At 46.8% G+C, this 12,500-nt stretch overlaps 30 non-coding genes and 11 pseudogenes across 30 annotated transcripts in view; all 41 read right to left on the bottom strand.

Moving 5' to 3' along the window:
* LOC138542100 (5S ribosomal RNA) overlaps window positions 1-52 on the bottom strand; it is a 119-nt gene extending 67 nt beyond the window's left edge. Inside the window, exon 1 of the ribosomal RNA XR_011290088.1 lies at window positions 1-52. This exon is cut by the window's left edge and continues 67 nt beyond it. This is a non-coding gene — a ribosomal RNA (5S ribosomal RNA).
* Window positions 53-501: 449 nt separating this feature from the next.
* On the bottom strand, window positions 502-610 carry LOC138546401 (5S ribosomal RNA; annotated as a pseudogene).
* A 106-nt stretch (window positions 611-716) lies between these two features.
* On the bottom strand, window positions 717-835 carry LOC138547937 (5S ribosomal RNA). Its single transcript, XR_011291761.1, has one exon. It is a non-coding gene; the product is annotated as a 5S ribosomal RNA (ribosomal RNA).
* Window positions 836-941: 106 nt separating this feature from the next.
* Window positions 942-1,060, bottom strand: LOC138550240 (5S ribosomal RNA). Its single transcript, XR_011293997.1, has one exon. It is a non-coding gene; the product is annotated as a 5S ribosomal RNA (ribosomal RNA).
* Window positions 1,061-1,166: 106 nt separating this feature from the next.
* LOC138539888 (5S ribosomal RNA) lies at window positions 1,167-1,285 on the bottom strand. Its single transcript, XR_011287949.1, has one exon. It is a non-coding gene; the product is annotated as a 5S ribosomal RNA (ribosomal RNA).
* A 106-nt stretch (window positions 1,286-1,391) lies between these two features.
* Window positions 1,392-1,510, bottom strand: LOC138538684 (5S ribosomal RNA). Its single transcript, XR_011286774.1, has one exon. It is a non-coding gene; the product is annotated as a 5S ribosomal RNA (ribosomal RNA).
* A 464-nt stretch (window positions 1,511-1,974) lies between these two features.
* Window positions 1,975-2,086, bottom strand: LOC138545547 (5S ribosomal RNA; annotated as a pseudogene).
* A 105-nt stretch (window positions 2,087-2,191) lies between these two features.
* Window positions 2,192-2,300, bottom strand: LOC138542740 (5S ribosomal RNA; annotated as a pseudogene).
* A 106-nt stretch (window positions 2,301-2,406) lies between these two features.
* On the bottom strand, window positions 2,407-2,525 carry LOC138550901 (5S ribosomal RNA). The gene has a single exon (XR_011294643.1). It is a non-coding gene; the product is annotated as a 5S ribosomal RNA (ribosomal RNA).
* Window positions 2,526-2,631: 106 nt separating this feature from the next.
* LOC138540630 (5S ribosomal RNA) lies at window positions 2,632-2,750 on the bottom strand. The gene has a single exon (XR_011288671.1). It is a non-coding gene; the product is annotated as a 5S ribosomal RNA (ribosomal RNA).
* A 463-nt stretch (window positions 2,751-3,213) lies between these two features.
* Window positions 3,214-3,322, bottom strand: LOC138546400 (5S ribosomal RNA; annotated as a pseudogene).
* A 106-nt stretch (window positions 3,323-3,428) lies between these two features.
* On the bottom strand, window positions 3,429-3,547 carry LOC138547936 (5S ribosomal RNA). The gene has a single exon (XR_011291760.1). It is a non-coding gene; the product is annotated as a 5S ribosomal RNA (ribosomal RNA).
* A 106-nt stretch (window positions 3,548-3,653) lies between these two features.
* On the bottom strand, window positions 3,654-3,772 carry LOC138550239 (5S ribosomal RNA). Its single transcript, XR_011293996.1, has one exon. It is a non-coding gene; the product is annotated as a 5S ribosomal RNA (ribosomal RNA).
* A 106-nt stretch (window positions 3,773-3,878) lies between these two features.
* Window positions 3,879-3,997, bottom strand: LOC138539887 (5S ribosomal RNA). Its single transcript, XR_011287948.1, has one exon. It is a non-coding gene; the product is annotated as a 5S ribosomal RNA (ribosomal RNA).
* Window positions 3,998-4,103: 106 nt separating this feature from the next.
* On the bottom strand, window positions 4,104-4,222 carry LOC138538683 (5S ribosomal RNA). The gene has a single exon (XR_011286773.1). It is a non-coding gene; the product is annotated as a 5S ribosomal RNA (ribosomal RNA).
* A 464-nt stretch (window positions 4,223-4,686) lies between these two features.
* Window positions 4,687-4,795, bottom strand: LOC138543518 (5S ribosomal RNA; annotated as a pseudogene).
* A 105-nt stretch (window positions 4,796-4,900) lies between these two features.
* Window positions 4,901-5,019, bottom strand: LOC138549281 (5S ribosomal RNA). Its single transcript, XR_011293064.1, has one exon. It is a non-coding gene; the product is annotated as a 5S ribosomal RNA (ribosomal RNA).
* A 106-nt stretch (window positions 5,020-5,125) lies between these two features.
* On the bottom strand, window positions 5,126-5,244 carry LOC138549040 (5S ribosomal RNA). The gene has a single exon (XR_011292828.1). It is a non-coding gene; the product is annotated as a 5S ribosomal RNA (ribosomal RNA).
* Window positions 5,245-5,707: 463 nt separating this feature from the next.
* On the bottom strand, window positions 5,708-5,816 carry LOC138546671 (5S ribosomal RNA; annotated as a pseudogene).
* Window positions 5,817-5,922: 106 nt separating this feature from the next.
* LOC138547934 (5S ribosomal RNA) lies at window positions 5,923-6,041 on the bottom strand. Its single transcript, XR_011291758.1, has one exon. It is a non-coding gene; the product is annotated as a 5S ribosomal RNA (ribosomal RNA).
* A 106-nt stretch (window positions 6,042-6,147) lies between these two features.
* On the bottom strand, window positions 6,148-6,266 carry LOC138550238 (5S ribosomal RNA). Its single transcript, XR_011293995.1, has one exon. It is a non-coding gene; the product is annotated as a 5S ribosomal RNA (ribosomal RNA).
* A 106-nt stretch (window positions 6,267-6,372) lies between these two features.
* LOC138539886 (5S ribosomal RNA) lies at window positions 6,373-6,491 on the bottom strand. The gene has a single exon (XR_011287947.1). It is a non-coding gene; the product is annotated as a 5S ribosomal RNA (ribosomal RNA).
* A 106-nt stretch (window positions 6,492-6,597) lies between these two features.
* LOC138538682 (5S ribosomal RNA) lies at window positions 6,598-6,716 on the bottom strand. The gene has a single exon (XR_011286772.1). It is a non-coding gene; the product is annotated as a 5S ribosomal RNA (ribosomal RNA).
* A 464-nt stretch (window positions 6,717-7,180) lies between these two features.
* On the bottom strand, window positions 7,181-7,289 carry LOC138543517 (5S ribosomal RNA; annotated as a pseudogene).
* A 105-nt stretch (window positions 7,290-7,394) lies between these two features.
* LOC138549269 (5S ribosomal RNA) lies at window positions 7,395-7,513 on the bottom strand. The gene has a single exon (XR_011293053.1). It is a non-coding gene; the product is annotated as a 5S ribosomal RNA (ribosomal RNA).
* Window positions 7,514-7,619: 106 nt separating this feature from the next.
* On the bottom strand, window positions 7,620-7,738 carry LOC138549039 (5S ribosomal RNA). The gene has a single exon (XR_011292827.1). It is a non-coding gene; the product is annotated as a 5S ribosomal RNA (ribosomal RNA).
* Window positions 7,739-8,201: 463 nt separating this feature from the next.
* LOC138546669 (5S ribosomal RNA) lies at window positions 8,202-8,310 on the bottom strand (annotated as a pseudogene).
* Window positions 8,311-8,416: 106 nt separating this feature from the next.
* LOC138547933 (5S ribosomal RNA) lies at window positions 8,417-8,535 on the bottom strand. The gene has a single exon (XR_011291757.1). It is a non-coding gene; the product is annotated as a 5S ribosomal RNA (ribosomal RNA).
* A 106-nt stretch (window positions 8,536-8,641) lies between these two features.
* On the bottom strand, window positions 8,642-8,760 carry LOC138550237 (5S ribosomal RNA). The gene has a single exon (XR_011293994.1). It is a non-coding gene; the product is annotated as a 5S ribosomal RNA (ribosomal RNA).
* Window positions 8,761-8,866: 106 nt separating this feature from the next.
* Window positions 8,867-8,985, bottom strand: LOC138539885 (5S ribosomal RNA). Its single transcript, XR_011287946.1, has one exon. It is a non-coding gene; the product is annotated as a 5S ribosomal RNA (ribosomal RNA).
* Window positions 8,986-9,091: 106 nt separating this feature from the next.
* Window positions 9,092-9,210, bottom strand: LOC138538681 (5S ribosomal RNA). Its single transcript, XR_011286771.1, has one exon. It is a non-coding gene; the product is annotated as a 5S ribosomal RNA (ribosomal RNA).
* Window positions 9,211-9,674: 464 nt separating this feature from the next.
* Window positions 9,675-9,783, bottom strand: LOC138543516 (5S ribosomal RNA; annotated as a pseudogene).
* Window positions 9,784-9,888: 105 nt separating this feature from the next.
* Window positions 9,889-10,007, bottom strand: LOC138549258 (5S ribosomal RNA). The gene has a single exon (XR_011293042.1). It is a non-coding gene; the product is annotated as a 5S ribosomal RNA (ribosomal RNA).
* A 106-nt stretch (window positions 10,008-10,113) lies between these two features.
* LOC138541687 (5S ribosomal RNA) lies at window positions 10,114-10,232 on the bottom strand. Its single transcript, XR_011289688.1, has one exon. It is a non-coding gene; the product is annotated as a 5S ribosomal RNA (ribosomal RNA).
* A 106-nt stretch (window positions 10,233-10,338) lies between these two features.
* LOC138549038 (5S ribosomal RNA) lies at window positions 10,339-10,457 on the bottom strand. Its single transcript, XR_011292826.1, has one exon. It is a non-coding gene; the product is annotated as a 5S ribosomal RNA (ribosomal RNA).
* Window positions 10,458-10,920: 463 nt separating this feature from the next.
* LOC138546398 (5S ribosomal RNA) lies at window positions 10,921-11,029 on the bottom strand (annotated as a pseudogene).
* Window positions 11,030-11,135: 106 nt separating this feature from the next.
* Window positions 11,136-11,254, bottom strand: LOC138547932 (5S ribosomal RNA). Its single transcript, XR_011291756.1, has one exon. It is a non-coding gene; the product is annotated as a 5S ribosomal RNA (ribosomal RNA).
* Window positions 11,255-11,360: 106 nt separating this feature from the next.
* On the bottom strand, window positions 11,361-11,479 carry LOC138550236 (5S ribosomal RNA). Its single transcript, XR_011293993.1, has one exon. It is a non-coding gene; the product is annotated as a 5S ribosomal RNA (ribosomal RNA).
* A 106-nt stretch (window positions 11,480-11,585) lies between these two features.
* Window positions 11,586-11,704, bottom strand: LOC138541676 (5S ribosomal RNA). Its single transcript, XR_011289677.1, has one exon. It is a non-coding gene; the product is annotated as a 5S ribosomal RNA (ribosomal RNA).
* Window positions 11,705-11,810: 106 nt separating this feature from the next.
* Window positions 11,811-11,929, bottom strand: LOC138549037 (5S ribosomal RNA). Its single transcript, XR_011292825.1, has one exon. It is a non-coding gene; the product is annotated as a 5S ribosomal RNA (ribosomal RNA).
* A 463-nt stretch (window positions 11,930-12,392) lies between these two features.
* LOC138546397 (5S ribosomal RNA) overlaps window positions 12,393-12,500 on the bottom strand; it is a 109-nt pseudogene continuing 1 nt past the window's right edge.

Below are 12,500 nucleotides of genomic sequence, written 5' to 3'. Positions count from 1 at the left end.
ACTTCCGAGATCAGTCGAGATCGGGTGCATTCAGTGTGGTGAGACCGTAGGCTCTAGGAATGCTAAGAATATTACTCTTATGCATTTGCATTTAGTAAGCTAAGCCATGCAGCCACTTGCAACATGATACCACGCTCATCGCTCGATCAGGCGAGATATATAAGACTGGTGGGCCCATTCAGGACTCCTATGTCTGGTAGGATAACTTTAATTCATCCATCCTGTGTCTGTTGCAGGGAGGTGGAGAGAACAATCAACACAATAATGGTTTTCTTTCATGCCTCTTGAAGGACTCAATATTCTCTGTACTGCATTACATGTGAAAGTCGATTACCCATGAACACACTACCTGTATGCTAATTCTATGTAAAAAGGTAGCTCCAGCCCTCATGATGTTGTCCAACATTTCCGCTATAAAACGGGATACAATTATTTTGGAAACATACCAAATTTGAAAAATAATTGAGAAGTTGCGCAATTACTAATCATGGAGCACAAAAAAGCCTACAGCACCTGGTATTCCCAGGCAGTCTCCCATCCAGGTACTAACTAGGCCTGACCCTGCTTAGCTTCCGAGATCGGGCACATTCAGTGTGGTGTGGCCGTAGGCTCTGGGCCTAGTGAGTTTTGTACTTTTAAGCATCTAGTCGGCTAGACCTTGCAGTTTTGAAAGGCAATTGTGAAATGGCTCACTTCCTGAACTTGGAGCACAAAAAAGCCTACAGCACCTGGTATTCCCAGGTGGTCTCCCATCCAGGTACTAACTAGGCCCGACACTGCTTAGCTTCCGAGATCAGACGAGATCGGGCGCAATCAGTGTGGTGTGGCCGTAGGCTCTGGGCCTAGTGAGTTTTGTACTTTTAAGCATCTAGTCAGCTAGACCTTGCAGTTTTGAAAGGCAATTGAGAAATGGCTCACTTCCTGAACTTGGAGCACAAAAAAGCCTACAGCACCTGGTATTCCCAGGCGGTCTCCCATCCAGGTACTAACGAGGCCCGACACTGCTTAGCTTCCGAGATCAGACGAGATCGGGCGCATTCAGTGTGGTGTGGCCGTAGGCTCTGGTTCTTGTGAGTTTTGTACTTTTAAGCATCTAGTCGGCTAGACCTTGCAGTTTTGAAAGGCAATTGAGAAATGGCTCACTTCCTGAACTTGGAGTACAAAAAAGCCTACAGCACCTGGTATTCCCAGGCGGTCTTCCATCCAGGTACTAACTAGGCCCGACACTGCTTAGCTTCTGAGATCAGACGAGATCAGGCACATTCAGTGTGGTGTGGCCGTAGGCTCTGGGCCTAGTGAGTTTTGTACTTTTAAGCATCTAGTCGGCTAGACCTTGCAGTTTTAAAAGGCAATTGAGAAAGGGCTCACTTCCTGAACTTGGAGCACAAAAAAGCCTACAGCACCTGGTATTCCCAGGCGGTCTCCCATCCAGGTACTAACTAGGCCTGACACTGCTTAACTTCCGAGATCAGTCGAGATCGGGTGCATTCAGTGTGGTGTGGCCGTAGGCTCTAGGAATGCTAAGAATATTACTCTTATGCATTTGCATTTAGTAAGCTAAGCCATGCAGCCACTTGCAACATGATACCACGCTCATCGCTCGATCAGGCTCGATCAGGCGAGATATATAAGACTGGTGGGCCAATTCAGGACTCCTATGTCTGGTAGGATAACTTTAATTCATCCATCCTGTGTCTGTTGCAGGGAGGTGGAGAGAACAATCAACACAATAATGGTTTTCTTTCATGCCTCTTGAAGGACTCAATATTCTCTGTACTGCATTACATGTGAAAGTTGATTTATTACCCATGAACACACTACCTGTATGCTAATTCTATGTAAAAAGGTAGCTCCAGCCCTCATGATGTTGTCCAACATTTCCGCTATAAAACGGGATACAATTATTTTGGAAACATACCAAATTTGAAAAATAATTGAGAAGTTGCGCAATTACTAATCATGGAGCACAAAAAAAGCCTACAGCACCTGGTATTCCCAGGCAGTCTCCCATCCAGGTACTAACTAGGCCCGACCCTGCTTAGCTTCCGAGATCGGGTGCATTATTCAGTGTGGTGTGGCCGTAGGCTCTGGGCCTAGTGAGTTTGTACTTTTAAGCATCTAGTCGGCTAGACCTTGCAGTTTTGAAAGGCAATTGTGAAATGGCTCACTTCCTGAACTTGGAGCACAAAAAAGCCTACAGCACCTGGTATTCCCAGGTGGTCTCCCATCCAGGTACTAACTAGGCCCGACACTGCTTAGCTTCCGAGATCAGGCGCATTCAGTGTGGTGTGGCCGTAGGCTCTGGGCCTAGTGAGTTTTGTACTTTTAAGCATCTAGTCGGCTAGACCTTGCAGTTTTGAAAGGCAATTGAGAAATGGCTCACTTCCTGAACTTGGAGTACAAAAAAGCCTACAGCACCTGGTATTCCCAGGCGGTCTCCCATCCAGGTACTAACTAGGCCCGACACTGCTTAGCTTCTGAGATCAGATGAGATCAGGCGCATTCAGTGTGGTGTGGCCGTAGGCTCTGGGCCTAGTGAGTGTTGTACTTTTAAGCATCTAGTCGGCTAGACCTTGCAGTTTTAAAAGGCAATTGAGAAAGGGCTCACTTCCTGAACTTGGAGCACAAAAAAGCCTACAGCACCTGGTATTCCCAGGCGGTCTCCCATCCAGGTAGTAACTAGGCCTGACACTGCTTAACTTCCGAGATCAGACGAGATCGGGTGCATTCAGTGTGGTGTGGCCGTAGGCTCTAGGAATGCTAAGAATATTACTCTTATGCATTTGCATTTAGTAAGCTAAGCCATGCAGCCACTTGCAACATGATACCACGCTCATCGCTCGATCAGGCTCGATCAGGCGAGATATATAAGACTGGTGGGCCCATTCAGGACTCCTATGTCTGGTAGGATAACTTTAATTCATCCATCCTGTGTCTGTTGCAGGGAGGTGGAGAGAACAATCAACACAATAATGGTTTTCTTTCATGCCTCTTGAAGGACTCAATATTCTCTGTACTGCATTACATGTGAAAGTCGATTTATTACCCATGAACACACTACCTGTATGCTAATTCTATGTAAAAAGGTAGCTCCAGCCCTCATGATGTTGTCCAACATTTCCGCTATAAAACGGGATACAATTATTTTGGAAACATACCAAATTTGAAAAATAATTGAGAAGTTGCGCAATTACTAATCATGGAGCACAAAAAAGCCTACAGCACCTGGTATTCCCAGGCAGTCTCCCATCCAGGTACTAACTAGGCCTGACCCTGCTTAGCTTCCGAGATCGGGCACATTCAGTGTGGTGTGGCCGTAGGCTCTGGGCCTAGTGAGTTTTGTACTTTTAAGCATCTAGTCGGCTAGACCTTGCAGTTTTGAAAGGCAATTGTGAAATGGCTCACTTCCTGAACTTGGAGCACAAAAAAGCCTACAGCACCTGGTATTCCCAGGTGGTCTCCCATCCAGGTACTAACTAGGCCCGACACTGCTTAGCTTCCGAGATCAGACGAGATCGGGCGCAATCAGTGTGGTGTGGCCGTAGGCTCTGGGCCTAGTGAGTTTTGTACTTTTAAGCATCTAGTCAGCTAGACCTTGCAGTTTTGAAAGGCAATTGAGAAATGGCTCACTTCCTGAACTTGGAGCACAAAAAAGCCTACAGCACCTGGTATTCCCAGGCGGTCTCCCATCCAGGTACTAACGAGGCCCGACACTGCTTAGCTTCCGAGATCAGACGAGATCGGGCGCATTCAGTGTGGTGTGGCCGTAGGCTCTGGTCCTTGTGAGTTTTGTACTTTTAAGCATCTAGTCGGCTAGACCTTGCAGTTTTGAAAGGCAATTGAGAAATGGCTCACTTCCTGAACTTGGAGTACAAAAAAGCCTACAGCACCTGGTATTCCCAGGCGGTCTTCCATCCAGGTACTAACTAGGCCCGACACTGCTTAGCTTCTGAGATCAGACGAGATCAGGCACATTCAGTGTGGTGTGGCCGTAGGCTCTGGGCCTAGTGAGTTTTGTACTTTTAAGCATCTAGTCGGCTAGACCTTGCAGTTTTAAAAGGCAATTGAGAAAGGGCTCACTTCCTGAACTTGGAGCACAAAAAAGCCTACAGCACCTGGTATTCCCAGGCGGTCTCCCATCCAGGTACTAACTAGGCCTGACACTGCTTAACTTCCGAGATCAGTCGAGATCGGGTGCATTCAGTGTGGTGTGGCCGTAGGCTCTAGGAATGCTAAGAATATTACTCTTATGCATTTGCATTTAGTAAGCTAAGCCATGCAGCCACTTGCAACATGATACCACGCTCATCGCTCGATCAGGCTCGATCAGGCGAGATATATAAGACTGGTGGGCCCATTCAGGACTCCTATGTCTGGTAGGATAACTTTAATTCATCCATCCTGTGTCTGTTGCAGGGAGGTGGAGAGAACAATCAACACAATAATGGTTTTCTTTCATGCCTCTTGAAGGACTCAATATTCTCTGTACTGCATTACATGTGAAAGTTGATTTATTACCCATGAACACACTACCTGTATGCTAATTCTATGTAAAAAGGTAGCTCCAGCCCTCATGATGTTGTCCAACATTTCCGCTATAAAACGGGATACAATTATTTTGGAAACATACCAAATTTGAAAAATAATTGAGAAGTTGCGCAATTACTAATCATGGAGCACAAAAAAAGCCTACAGCACCTGGTATTCCCAGGCAGTCTCCCATCCAGGTACTAACTAGGCCCGACCCTGCTTAGCTTCCGAGATCGGGCGCATTCAGTGTGGTGTGGCCGTAGGCTCTGGGTCTAGTGAGTTTGTACTTTTAAGCATCTAGTCGGCTAGACCTTGCAGTTTTGAAAGGCAATTGTGAAATGGCTCACTTCCTGAACTTGGAGCACAAAAAAGCCTACAGCACCTGGTATTCCCAGGTGGTCTCCCATCCAGGTACTAACTAGGCCCGACACTGCTTAGCTTCCGAGATCAGACGAGATCGGGCGCATTCAGTGTGGTGTGGCCGTAGGCTCTGGGCCTAGTGAGTGTTGTACTTTTAAGCATCTAGTCGGCTAGACCTTGCAGTTTTAAAAGGCAATTGAGAAAGGGCTCACTTCCTGAACTTGGAGCACAAAAAAGCCTACAGCACCTGGTATTCCCAGGCGGTCTCCCATCCAGGTACTAACTAGGCCTGACACTGCTTAACTTCCGAGATCAGACGAGATCGGGTGCATTCAGTGTGGTGTGGCCGTAGGCTCTAGGAATGCTAAGAATATTACTCTTATGCATTTGCATTTAGTAAGCTAAGCCATGCAGCCACTTGCAACATGATACCACGCTCATCGCTCGATCAGGCTCGATCAGGCGAGATATATAAGACTGGTGGGCCCATTCAGGACTCCTATGTCTGGTAGGATAACTTTAATTCATCCATCCTGTGTCTGTTGCAGGGAGGTGGAGAGAACAATCAACACAATAATGGTTTTCTTTCATGCCTCTTGAAGGACTCAATATTCTCTGTACTGCATTACATGTGAAAGTCGATTTATTACCCATGAACACACTACCTGTATGCTAATTCTATGTAAAAAGGTAGCTCGAGACCTCATGATGTTGTCCAACATTTCCGCTATAAAACGGGATACAATTATTTTGGAAACATACCAAATTTGAAAAATAATTGAGAAGTTGCACAATTACTAATCATGGAGCACAAAAAAGCCTACAGCACCTGGTATTCCCAGGCAGTCTCCCATCCAGGTACTATCTAGGCCTGACCCTGCTTAGCTTCCGAGATCGGGCACATTCAGTGTGGTGTGGCCGTAGGCTCTGGGCCTAGTGAGTTTTGTACTTTTAAGCATCTAGTCGGCTAGACCTTGCAGTTTTGAAAGGCAATTGTGAAATGGCTCACTTCCTGAACTTGGAGCACAAAAAAGCCTACAGCACCTGGTATTCCCAGGTGGTCTCCCATCCAGGTACTAACTAGGCCCGACACTGCTTAGCTTCCGAGATCAGACGAGATCGGGCGCAATCAGTGTGGTGTGGCCGTAGGCTCTGGGCCTAGTGAGTTTTGTACTTTTAAGCATCTAGTCAGCTAGACCTTGCAGTTTTGAAAGGCAATTGAGAAATGGCTCACTTCCTGAACTTGGAGCACAAAAAAGCCTACAGCACCTGGTATTCCCAGGCGGTCTCCCATCCAGGTACTAACGAGGCCCGACACTGCTTAGCTTCCGAGATCAGACGAGATCGGGCGCATTCAGTGTGGTGTGGCCGTAGGCTCTGGTTCTTGTGAGTTTTGTACTTTTAAGCATCTAGTCGGCTAGACCTTGCAGTTTTGAAAGGCAATTGAGAAATGGCTCACTTCCTGAACTTGGAGTACAAAAAAGCCTACAGCACCTGGTATTCCCAGGCGGTCTTCCATCCAGGTACTAACTAGGCCCGACACTGCTTAGCTTCTGAGATCAGACGAGATCAGGCACATTCAGTGTGGTGTGGCCGTAGGCTCTGGGCCTAGTGAGTTTTGTACTTTTAAGCATCTAGTCGGCTAGACCTTGCAGTTTTAAAAGGCAATTGAGAAAGGGCTCACTTCCTGAACTTGGAGCACAAAAAAGCCTACAGCACCTGGTATTCCCAGGCGGTCTCCCATCCAGGTACTAACTAGGCCTGACACTGCTTAACTTCCGAGATCAGTCGAGATCGGGTGCATTCAGTGTGGTGTGGCCGTAGGCTCTAGGAATGCTAAGAATATTACTCTTATGCATTTGCATTTAGTAAGCTAAGCCATGCAGCCACTTGCAACATGATACCACGCTCATCGCTCGATCAGGCTCGATCAGGCGAGATATATAAGACTGGTGGGCCCATTCAGGACTCCTATGTCTGGTAGGATAACTTTAATTCATCCATCCTGTGTCTGTTGCAGGGAGGTGGAGAGAACAATCAACACAACAATGGTTTTCTTTCATGCCTCTTGAAGGACTCAATATTCTCTGTACTGCATTACATGTGAAAGTTGATTTATTACCCATGAACACACTACCTGTATGCTAATTCTATGTAAAAAGGTAGCTCCAGCCCTCATGATGTTGTCCAACATTTCCGCTATAAAACGGGATACAATTATTTTGGAAACATACCAAATTTGAAAAATAATTGAGAAGTTGCGCAATTACTAATCATGGAGCACAAAAAAAGCCTACAGCACCTGGTATTCCCAGGCAGTCTCCCATCCAGGTACTAACTAGGCCCGACCCTGCTTAGCTTCCGAGATCGGGCGCATTCAGTGTGGTGTGGCCGTAGGCTCTGGGTCTAGTGAGTTTGTACTTTTAAGCATCTAGTCGGCTAGACCTTGCAGTTTTGAAAGGCAATTGTGAAATGGCTCACTTCCTGAACTTGGAGCACAAAAAAGCCTACAGCACCTGGTATTCCCAGGTGGTCTCCCATCCAGGTACTAACTAGGCCCGACACTGCTTAGCTTCCGAGATCAGACGAGATCGGGCGCATTCAGTGTGGTGTGGCCGTAGGCTCTGGGCCTAGTGAGTGTTGTACTTTTAAGCATCTAGTCGGCTAGACCTTGCAGTTTTAAAAGGCAATTGAGAAAGGGCTCACTTCCTGAACTTGGAGCACAAAAAAGCCTACAGCACCTGGTATTCCCAGGCGGTCTCCCATCCAGGTACTAACTAGGCCTGACACTGCTTAACTTCCGAGATCAGACGAGATCGGGTGCATTCAGTGTGGTGTGGCCGTAGGCTCTAGGAATGCTAAGAATATTACTCTTATGCATTTGCATTTAGTAAGCTAAGCCATGCAGCCACTTGCAACATGATACCACGCTCATCGCTCGATCAGGCTCGATCAGGCGAGATATATAAGACTGGTGGGCCCATTCAGGACTCCTATGTCTGGTAGGATAACTTTAATTCATCCATCCTGTGTCTGTTGCAGGGAGGTGGAGAGAACAATCAACACAATAATGGTTTTCTTTCATGCCTCTTGAAGGACTCAATATTCTCTGTACTGCATTACATGTGAAAGTCGATTTATTACCCATGAACACACTACCTGTATGCTAATTCTATGTAAAAAGGTAGCTCGAGACCTCATGATGTTGTCCAACATTTCCGCTATAAAACGGGATACAATTATTTTGGAAACATACCAAATTTGAAAAATAATTGAGAAGTTGCACAATTACTAATCATGGAGCACAAAAAAGCCTACAGCACCTGGTATTCCCAGGCAGTCTCCCATCCAGGTACTATCTAGGCCTGACCCTGCTTAGCTTCCGAGATCGGGCACATTCAGTGTGGTGTGGCCGTAGGCTCTGGGCCTAGTGAGTTTTGTACTTTTAAGCATCTAGTCGGCTAGACCTTGCAGTTTTGAAAGGCAATTGTGAAATGGCTCACTTCCTGAACTTGGAGCACAAAAAAGCCTACAGCACCTGGTATTCCCAGGTGGTCTCCCATCCAGGTACTAACTAGGCCCGACACTGCTTAGCTTCCGAGATCAGACGAGATCGGGCGCAATCAGTGTGGTGTGGCCGTAGGCTCTGGGCCTAGTGAGTTTTGTACTTTTAAGCATCTAGTCAGCTAGACCTTGCAGTTTTGAAAGGCAATTGAGAAATGGCTCACTTCCTGAACTTGGAGCACAAAAAAGCCTACAGCACCTGGTATTCCCAGGCGGTCTCCCATCCAGGTACTAACGAGGCCCGACACTGCTTAGCTTCCGAGATCAGACGAGATCGGGCGCATTCAGTGTGGTGTGGCCGTAGGCTCTGGTTCTTGTGAGTTTTGTACTTTTAAGCATCTAGTCGGCTAGACCTTGCAGTTTTGAAAGGCAATTGAGAAATGGCTCACTTCCTGAACTTGGAGTACAAAAAAGCCTACAGCACCTGGTATTCCCAGGCGGTCTTCCATCCAGGTACTAACTAGGCCCGACACTGCTTAGCTTCTGAGATCAGACGAGATCAGGCACATTCAGTGTGGTGTGGCCGTAGGCTCTGGGCCTAGTGAGTTTTGTACTTTTAAGCATCTAGTCGGCTAGACCTTGCAGTTTTAAAAGGCAATTGAGAAAGGGCTCACTTCCTGAACTTGGAGCACAAAAAAGCCTACAGCACCTGGTATTCCCAGGCGGTCTCCCATCCAGGTACTAACTAGGCCTGACACTGCTTAACTTCCGAGATCAGTCGAGATCGGGTGCATTCAGTGTGGTGTGGCCGTAGGCTCTAGGAATGCTAAGAATATTACTCTTATGCATTTGCATTTAGTAAGCTAAGCCATGCAGCCACTTGCAACATGATACCACGCTCATCGCTCGATCAGGCTCGATCAGGCGAGATATATAAGACTGGTGGGCCCATTCAGGACTCCTATGTCTGGTAGGATAACTTTAATTCATCCATCCTGTGTCTGTTGCAGGGAGGTGGAGAGAACAATCAACACAACAATGGTTTTCTTTCATGCCTCTTGAAGGACTCAATATTCTCTGTACTGCATTACATGTGAAAGTTGATTTATTACCCATGAACACACTACCTGTATGCTAATTCTATGTAAAAAGGTAGCTCCAGCCCTCATGATGTTGTCCAACATTTCCGCTATAAAACGGGATACAATTATTTTGGAAACATACCAAATTTGAAAAATAATTGAGAAGTTGCGCAATTACTAATCATGGAGCACAAAAAAAGCCTACAGCACCTGGTATTCCCAGGCAGTCTCCCATCCAGGTACTAACTAGGCCCGACCCTGCTTAGCTTCCGAGATCGGGCGCATTCAGTGTGGTGTGGCCGTAGGCTCTGGGCCTAGTGAGTTTGTACTTTTAAGCATCTAGTCGGCTAGACCTTGCAGTTTTGAAAGGCAATTGTGAAATGGCTCACTTCCTGAACTTGGAGCACAAAAAAGCCTACAGCACCTGGTATTCCCAGGTGGTCTCCCATCCAGGTACTAACTAGGCCCGACACTGCTTAGCTTCCGAGATCAGACGAGATCGGGCGCATTCAGTGTGGTGTGGCCGTAGGCTCTGGGCCTAGTGAGTTTTGTACTTTTAAGCATCTAGTCGGCTAGACCTTGCAGTTTTGAAAGGCAATTGAGAAATGGCTCACTTCCTGAACTTGGAGTACAAAAAAGCCTACAGCACCTGGTATTCCCAGGCGGTCTCCCATCCAGGTACTAACTAGGCCCGACACTGCTTAGCTTCTGAGATCAGACGAGATCAGGCGCATTCAGTGTGGTGTGGCCGTAGGCTCTGGGCCTAGTGAGTGTTGTACTTTTAAGCATCTAGTCGGCTAGACCTTGCAGTTTTAAAAGGCAATTGAGAAAGGGCTCACTTCCTGAACTTGGAGCACAAAAAAGCCTACAGCACCTGGTATTCCCAGGCGGTCTCCCATCCAGGTACTAACTAGGCCTGACACTGCTTAACTTCCGAGATCAGACGAGATCGGGTGCATTCAGTGTGGTGTGGCCGTAGGCTCTAGGAATGCTAAGAATATTACTCTTATGCATTTGCATTTAGTAAGCTAAGCCATGCAGCCACTTGCAACATGATACCACGCTCATCGCTCGATCAGGCTCGATCAGGCGAGATATATAAGACTGGTGGGCCCATTCAGGACTCCTATGTCTGGTAGGATAACTTTAATTCATCCATCCTGTGTCTGTTGCAGGGAGGTGGAGAGAACAATCAACACAATAATGGTTTTCTTTCATGCCTCTTGAAGGACTCAATATTCTCTGTACTGCATTACATGTGAAAGTCGATTTATTACCCATGAACACACTACCTGTATGCTAATTCTATGTAAAAAGGTAGCTCCAGCCCTCATGATGTTGTCCAACATTTCCGCTATAAAACGGGATACAATTATTTTGGAAACATACCAAATTTGAAAAATAATTGAGAAGTTGCGCAATTACTAATCATGGAGCACAAAAAAGCCTACAGCACCTGGTATTCCCAGGCAGTCTCCCATCCAGGTACTAACTAGGCCTGACCCTGCTTAGCTTCCGAGATCGGGCACATTCAGTGTGGTGTGGCCGTAGGCTCTGGGCCTAGTGAGTTTTGTACTTTTAAGCATCTAGTCGGCTAGACCTTGCAGTTTTGAAAGGCAATTGTGAAATGGCTCACTTCCTGAACTTGGAGCACAAAAAAGCCTACAGCACCTGGTATTCCCAGGTGGTCTCCCATCCAGGTACTAACTAGGCCCGACACTGCTTAGCTTCCGAGATCAGACGAGATCGGGCGCAATCAGTGTGGTGTGGCCGTAGGCTCTGGGCCTAGTGAGTTTTGTACTTTTAAGCATCTAGTCAGCTAGACCTTGCAGTTTTGAAAGGCAATTGAGAAATGGCTCACTTCCTGAACTTGGAGCACAAAAAAGCCTACAGCACCTGGTATTCCCAGGCGGTCTCCCATCCAGGTACTAACGAGGCCCGACACTGCTTAGCTTCCGAGATCAGACGAGATCGGGCGCATTCAGTGTGGTGTGGCCGTAGGCTCTGGTTCTTGTGAGTTTTGTACTTTTAAGCATCTAGTCGGCTAGACCTTGCAGTTTTGAAAGGCAATTGAGAAATGGCTCACTTCCTGAACTTGGAGTACAAAAAAGCCTACAGCACCTGGTATTCCCAGGCGGTCTCCCATCCAGGTACTAACTAGGCCCGACACTGCTTAGCTTCTGAGATCAGACGAGATCAGGCGCATTCAGTGTGGTGTGGCCGTAGGCTCTCGGCCTAGTGAGTGTTGTACTTTTAAGCATCTAGTCGGCTAGACCTTGCAGTTTTAAAAGGCAATTGAGAAAGGGCTCACTTCCTGAACTTGGAGCACAAAAAAGCCTACAGCACCTGGTATTCCCAGGCGGTCTCCCATCCAGGTACTAACTAGGCCTGACACTGCTTAACTTCCGAGATCAGACGAGATCGGGTGCATTCAGTGTGGTGTGGCCGTAGGCTCTAGGAATGCTAAGAATATTACTCTTATGCATTTGCATTTAGTAAGCTAAGCCATGCAGCCACTTGCAACATGATACCACGCTCATCGCTCGATCAGGCTCGATCAGGCGAGATATATAAGACTGGTGGGCCCATTCAGGACTCCTATGTCTGGTAGGATAACTTTAATTCATCCATCCTGTGTCTGTTGCAGGGAGGTGGAGAGAACAATCAACACAATAATGGTTTTCTTTCATGCCTCTTGAAGGACTCAATATTCTCTGTACTGCATTACATGTGAAAGTCGATTTATTACCCATGAACACACTACCTGTATGCTAATTCTATGTAAAAAGGTAGCTCCAGACCTCATGATGTTGTCCAACATTTCCGCTATAAAACGGGATACAATTATTTTGGAAACATACCAAATTTGAAAAATAATTGAGAAGTTGCGCAATTACTAATCATGGAGCACAAAAAAGCCTACAGCACCTGGTATTCCCAGGCAGTCTCCCATCCAGGTACTAACTAGGCCTGACCCTGCTTAGCTTCCGAGATCGGGCACATTCAGTGTGGTGTGGCCGTAGG

This window comes from Ambystoma mexicanum, unplaced genomic scaffold (assembly GCF_040938575.1).
Source record: "Ambystoma mexicanum isolate Mex_15411 unplaced genomic scaffold, UKY_AmexF1_1 Mex_scaf10, whole genome shotgun sequence".
NCBI classification, from domain to species: Eukaryota; Metazoa; Chordata; class Amphibia; order Caudata; family Ambystomatidae; genus Ambystoma; species Ambystoma mexicanum.
The sequence above is the reverse complement of the archived record's forward strand: the minus strand, read 5'-3'. Positions and strand labels throughout refer to the sequence as shown.